The 7,500-nt window shown below is 38.2% G+C and overlaps 1 pseudogene; it reads right to left on the reverse strand.

Moving 5' to 3' along the window:
• Positions 1-275: 275 nt before the first annotated feature.
• Positions 276-7,500, reverse strand: part of LOC138004932 (uncharacterized) — a 26,630-nt pseudogene continuing 19,405 nt past the window's right edge.

Here is a 7,500-nt window from a genome sequence, read left to right on the forward strand (position 1 = left end):
AAAATATTAATTCGTAGAGTCTAAAGTTTTTCATCAGGTAGGACAGTAGCCTGAACAATAATTTGTCTTAACAAGGCCCAGACAAGGTTTAATTACAGGGATATCCAAAGAAATGAATGAGTAGGATTATTAAGGTCTTTGTCAATTCCTTCATGTTGGGTGGCTACTATCCCGTAAAAAAAAAATAACCCCCATCTGAAAAAATTGAGTGAAATACTGAATCAGTACCACAAGTGTCTAAAAAAAATAAAATTTCGTTTCTCTCAACATTCACATTAAACTAACAACAATACTAAATAGTAATTACTTGATTTCTTCCTCTTCACTCCAGGCTTTTTGGTTCATGATAGTACTTGATGTGGTATTCCAGTCCACTTTCCTTGCGGAAACGAACTTATCACAACCAGGTACTTTGCATTTGTAGTTATTATGATCCATTCAATTAACCAGCTCCTTGGGAGCTAGAAAAAAATGTAGAAACTTAGCTCAACTCCTACTCTGGTAACTAGTGTGACTTTGCCTTTAGTGAAAGCCGACCTTGTGCCTAAATCAACCCCCATTTTTGTAGACAGGTGAACATACTTTATTTCTATCACCTATACAGGTATGCATCAAAAGCATGCCTTTTTTGACACAAACTCCTTTTTGTCATAAAAAAAAAAATTACAATAAAACAAATATCACCTTCTGGAATAATTACCTGAAACTGAGAGAGATCTTTTACAAGCTTCTTTGTTAGTATTGAAGAAATTGGAGACCTTTCCTTACGCATGTACCAAGGACAATTTCTACAAAATTAGATGTTGTATTCTGAGGTTTATACGATGCAAACTGAAAGTGTGTGCAAAGGAAAATGCAAAGACTCGCTTACAGTCTGGTAAGATAGGCTTACGTGAACAATTGCCTCTATTGGGTCATCATAATTGGGAGAAATCTTTCAATGAATTCATTAATTATCCCCTCCCCTCTCCCCCTAATCTCTCCCCCCTTGGTCACATGACCTTCTTTGTTTCCCATCTTTCCTCATTCTTCGCTTCGTTCATCTGGTTGTGTTTATGCCATTCCCCCGATCCCACCCAGGGCGTGCCTTATTTCCCTCTCGTGGCCCTCCACCGCACATGCCCAATAAAGATTCAAAAAGAGTTTGTCTGTGTGGCACTGTCTTCGAATTTTTGGGGACAGGGCGGCGGGTAAATGCCTCTGAGAAATGAGGTTCCAGATACAATTCAACTATGAAGGCTTTTCACAGGGAAAAAAAATCACTACTGCATGCCAAGTAATGTCAAATAGTCATCAATAAATCATAAATAAATTAGAAACGAATAAGATAATAAAGTTAAGTTACAAATTATTGGCAACTTAAATCTTTAACACAGAAATCTGAGCTGAATCCTTAAATCTCAGCATAAAGGCCAGAGTAAAAAGGTTGACTTACATACACCCATGGAGAGGAACAGAAATGAAATCATGACTCATACCTGGTTCTTTTCCTTTACGGTTCTAAGGGGAAAAATAATTTTTTGTTAGTACCAATCAGTTAACCGTGTTACTACTTAAGGTGCTACTGCGAATAGAACATCACAGCTTTCCTCCACATTTCAAAAAAGTTGCTGCTTCAGCTTAACACCATACTGGCAAAAAATATTTAATTTCAAACTTAAGGCTGTTTACTCTGAGTACAAGATTTGGGTTTTATGGTCTACAATCACACACATTTAGTACTGATCTGTGAGCCCAGTAGAGCTGGACCATGAAAAGTTGGTTTCAAAGACAAACTTGCTCAAGAATGCAGCATGTCAACTATATCTCAGCTCTTATCAAAGCTAATCCAAGGCTATGTAAATTCAAAACTGATTGAGTACCATTATATTTAAAGCACTGAAAATGGCTCCTAAAAGTACAGCACATCAACCAAATGTACGTCAAATTAACTACACTCTATAATGGCACCCAAAGAAGAACATACAGTTTGGAGACTTTAAAGTTGATACAAGTACTTTAAACACATACCTTCATTCGTCAATAGACATACCTTTGAATTTCCAACAGAAAAACCTGATTGAGCTAAAGGATTCTCAGGTTCAACTTCCCCAGGTACTGCTCCTACAGCAGACAATGCAGGTGATGTTCCACTTTTAGCCACACTGGCTGACAGAGAGGAAACTGTTGGCTGCTGACTGCATGTTGCAACTGATACTGATTTATTATCCAACTCAATTTCCTGTTTTTCTTTTGAGCTTGGTATTGCAGTCTCTGGTTTTGATCCTGATACATTTGTGCTTTCTTGTTGATGTTGTTGATCCATGGTTTTGTCAGCTGTAGGAGCATTTTCCAAATCTTTCGCAGATGGAGCCAAGCAATCTTTAGAGTCCAAGACTATTGATGCAGGTAATGTTTTAGTTGGTAGTGGCCTCTCATTCTTGCGAGAACGTCGGTTTGAATTTTTCCCATTGTCTAAAGTTGGACTGATGCTTGAAGCTGGAGGGGGAACTTGGGAGACTGGAGTGGCCTGAAGAGTTTGCTCTGTGAAGAGAATTAGCCAAGTAAGAGTGGGTTACAATGTTAAGTTTATTGATGATGCAAATGACAATTTGAAATGACTTACAACTGGTTTATGCTTTACTTAACAAAGATATAGTTAAGATACTTTCAGGAAAGCCATAAATTCAATGATGTATACTTACTGAAATATAAAATAAATCAAAGGAAGAGAAAGTAAAATATGTCAACATTATCACATGACTGATTGCTAAAATATGCCATATTTACTTGTGTATAAAAGTCAACCCCATTTTCAAGGGCTAAAAACTTATTTTTCTTCATTTCTGGCCAAAAACCTGACATTCAGATCGATAGAATATTTCCTAAAAGTACAAGTCATATTAATTTTGTGAGAATCCTTTTGCAATTGCAGTGGACGAAAAAAAAAACTACTGCAAGTAAAGTTTATCAGTTCTTGTAACATGCAATGACACAAATATTTCAGTTTACTTGAATTTTTTTTTCTACGTTTTTATGTGTTATGGTGAAAATTAAATCTGTCCATTTGAAACTAACCTTTCTCTTAACGTTGACAAAGAAAGGAGATTTGGCATATATAATGAACACCAAAGAGTTCTGAAAATGGCTCGATAAATAACCCGCCATCTTGGAAAACGTTTGCCAGGTTACTAACCTCCTGAGCTCGTTCAACGAAGTGAACCAACCATCAGTCTGTTTAACTATAAAATGCACGACCTATAAAGTTACAGAGGCATTGTATTTTATAAGCCATTGTTATGCTAATTATCTGATATTTCTAGGGCTTCCAAAGTGGCTCTATCTTGATGACTCGAGTGTAAGTCGAGGGCAATTTTTGGGCTGATTTTAGGTCATAAAAGGTCGACTTATACGCAAGTAAACACAATACTTGCTGTTTTAAACAACCACCACCAACCTTCATGAGTGTGCCAACGATCCTCAGTGTGATGGCTTACTGGTATGAAGGTCTGTGCTGGTGGGGGACCATGTCTGTGGGCCAACCATGGCCTTGTGGGAGGACCAGCCTCTCTGTAATGTGGCATTCCAGGTGCACCATGAAGGATTCTTTGCTCGCATTGCATCAACTGAGCTAGTGCACTTTCAGGACTTCCATGTGGTGGACGCGTTGCCCCTGGGGGGAGGGGATGGTACACAGGCTGTCTAACACCAGCAGAGCAAGAACCTACACAGAAATATTTCATTACGTCTTTGTTACAAGAAACGAAAAAACAAATAAGTATGCATGCATTTAAGTATAGTTAATTCTATGAATTTGAGTGCATTTGGTGAATTTATGGGCACATGTTAAAAGTTCTCAAAACTTTCAAAACATGAGTGACCATAAATCATGCAATGCATGAGCAAGTTCATAACATTTTTTCAATTATTACATTCTCAACAAAATTATTACTTGATCACTGAATTTGCGCAGTATAAATAACCATTATTGTGTTTCCAAATTAGCAACTTCCCTCTTGCACTCCATAACCTATTTAGGCATTTGTCATTGTCCAATCTGAAATGTGATATTCTGTCGAGTATGTAATAACATATGCTCATTAAGAATTATAATTGGAAACTGTTTTCAGAATTTCTGGCTCAAATTCTCTTTGAGTTTTTGTTTTCCAATTGATTATTGTTTAATTATTTACCTAATTACTGCAAAGAAAGCACTCGCTCACATCTTAGACGTGTCAGTTAAAACGCAACATGAAACAGATTTAGACAGCTTGTACTGTGTTCAGGCAAACCAACTTTGACCTGTATGGGTTGTCCAACATGCAAACTACAATGATTCCCTGCACAAGGACACAAGCGACCTACTGAAACCGTGGTCTATGGAAATGTGACAAAGACAAGGTTAGAGGGACAGGATCATGGTTGATTTTGCGCTTCAACTATCTAAATCTGAAATTTCCACAGGGCATTGTGTCCCCCTGCAGTTGATCAATGTAGTTACATGCTGAACAACCCAGAGAGATCAAGGTTTGGTGGCGTGAACATGATTAACAGTTAACAACGCAATGTATAAGGCCATGGATTTGGCAAAGGACCCCTTGGGGATGCACATACAAGAAATTCTGTTCTTGCAATGCTTTTAAACTAGAAATAACATACAAGTGTAACTTACACTGTCCCATGCAAGGTCCTGGTGGTGGTGGAGGTGGAGGATAATGCATTCCATGAGCATACAACATGTACCCTGGGGATGGAGGCGGGTACTCAGGATGTGGAGGTACATGACCAGCTGGGAGGTGCATCCTGTGCCCAGGATGAGCTCTATACATGTGTTGATGATGGGGCGTTGGACAACATGACCTTGGCATAGGTGAATAGATCAATGGAGGGGGTCCCGTAGGTGGATATGATTCTCTAGGGTATGGGGGAGGTTGGTTAGCAGGGGGTGATGGGCTGAGATTAGGGGGAGCAGGTTTTGGGGAAGTATGGTTGGCAGGTTGAAAAGCAGATGGCGAGTGTGCTGCTGCTTGAGCCTCACTCTGACGCTGGGCAGACAACTTCCCTGTGATTTGATCTAGTCGAAACTTTTTTGCCTGGTATGTCTGTTTTTTGGGAGCTGGTTGATTTTCATTTGGAGTCCCTGTTGAGTTTGCAGGGCTGGTAGGGCTAGATACAGCACAAGGCAGACTTTGAGTAGAATTTGTCAAATTATCAGTCAAGCCACCATCTGGTGTGGACTCATCAATTTCTGGCTCTGGTTTGATAACAGATACTGCAGATTTCTCTATGTCCATGAAGGCCATTGAATACCCATATCCACGAGGACTGATAGAAGATGATCGACTCCCCTTGGAACTCTTACGACGTTGAACAGTTTTCTCAGTCTTAACATTATTGTTAAGAGTTCCTTTAGTAATTAAACTACCCTCAGAGTTATCTCCACGTCTTGAGGGTACAACTACTTTAACTGGCCCACTTTTGGAGACCGTTTTCATTGTCAGTCCACTCTTTGCCTTGTGTGCTCTTGACAATCTTTCAGCTTTAGATAATGTCCTCTTAATCTTAGGCCCCTTGGAGGTTTTAATTTTCTGAACAGCACAGTCTGAAGGTTTGATATCATTAGGATTATCCTTTTCTAGTTTTGGAGTAACAGTGTCTAATTCTTCACATTCATTTCGTTCCTGATGAAGATCTGCTGAAGTACTAGAGTCATAATTACTTGTGTCATAGCTACACATAGCTTCATTTTCCTCCACTGAGGGAACTATATTCTGTGCCTCTACTTCCATATTTAAAGCTTTACCAGGAATATATACTTGAGCTTTCTCATCCTCTTCTTTTTTACATGTACTTTTGTATTCATCTTTCACTTCTTCAGAGTTTACATTTTCAGTTATATTTAGCATACTGTCCTGACTGTTTTTCCTTGTTTCTTCAGGCTTCATGCTCAAATCACTGCTACCTTGCACATCCACACCACTACAAGAGTCTTCCTTTTCCTCTTTGACATGCAAAGCCATCTCAAACTTTTCTTGTGATTCCTTTCTTTGCCCTTCATCATGTTTTAATCCTAAATCACTACTTTGATCTATTTTATTCTCAAGCTCAACTATACTGTAAAGTTTTTGTTCAAATTCCTGAGCCGCTGTGTTTTCTGTTACACAATTAAACATTCTTTCTGCTTTGTTTGTTTTGTCCAAAAGCTGTCCAGTGCTTTTTTCTCCGACATCCTTAACTGGTGACTCAGAGACATTGATGAACTCTTCAACTTCAGGTTTCTCCCCCTTGTTTGTTATATTCCTTGGATACAAAAAGTAGAAAAAATAATCATCAAAATTAATGTGCATACCGTATCTCTATCACAATGATGCCTTTGTATAAAAATAATGGATTATTCCATACAACCTCCAGCCTAAAAAACAATGGTATACAAAATTTGTTCTGCACTGTTGAAAAGGTTCATGGTACCATACTTACAATTTGACACCTGGACCATGCAAGACTTCCTCGACTTCAGGCAATTCACCAGAGATTTGAGGCACACTGGACTCAACAATGAAAAGGTACAAATACGAAGATAGTTATTACACGTGTATGCTGTAATTAGCCAGAAGGTGAAATTTTTAAAATGACAAAATGCTTTGTGGTTGTGCTGTTTGCCCTAGCAGGGCTCCCAGTTGAGAATGATACCAATTGAAAATTCTTTCTTTGTTTCAGAAGGTAAAGAGTAATATCACACTGATCTTACTTGTGTATCTTTCCTTTTTTGTTTCTACTATCCTTTCGTTTCAGTGGCACCACAGGTGGAGTAGGACTGATTTCTGCACTCCTTTTCCGAGCTCTTTCAGCTCTGGCTGTTGCCATGAGTTGCCGTCTTTCTTTTCTTTCCTGTACCTCTTTGTCATGCTCTAGTTTTTCTGAAGGCAACATGGCCACTTTCTGATTCAAAAACCAAAACAGTATTTCACATTACATTGTGCATTAAAGGTGATCGGGAATAATGAATATACTGTGCTACTATTATCTCTAAAAGGAGGTAATGAAGAAAGGAAACTACTGTAATGCAAGAAAAATACAAAATAATATTAACATAATAATTATATTGAATATGAAATGTTGCTACATTCAGCTATTATCATAATTTATTATACTGTGCTTCTTATAGTAGAAAAGCCATTTTATAATTTAGATACACTGTAAATGTACGAAGTATTAACGTAATGGCACTCACTGTTTACACACACTGATATAGAATTTTTGATATGTACAAGTTTGCCTACCAATGAACAGCTATTGAACCACTGCTGGGCACATTGAAAACTGTTTGCTAAACATCCCTATTTTCTCTACTATACACCCTTTTCATATGACTTCACAACAACTGTATTTTTGTCCCTCTACACTGAAGTGGTGGCCATGCTGGTGAAACTAATCAATCTTCAGGGAATTGACTTCCTTTTTCATGGAAATATCTCCTTTTGTTTTAGTACAGTAAAACCTCTGTTAAGCAGCCCTCTATTA

The sequence above is a fragment of the Montipora foliosa genome, chromosome 6, assembly GCF_036669935.1.
Source record: "Montipora foliosa isolate CH-2021 chromosome 6, ASM3666993v2, whole genome shotgun sequence".
Classification (NCBI taxonomy): Eukaryota; Metazoa; Cnidaria; class Anthozoa; order Scleractinia; family Acroporidae; genus Montipora; species Montipora foliosa.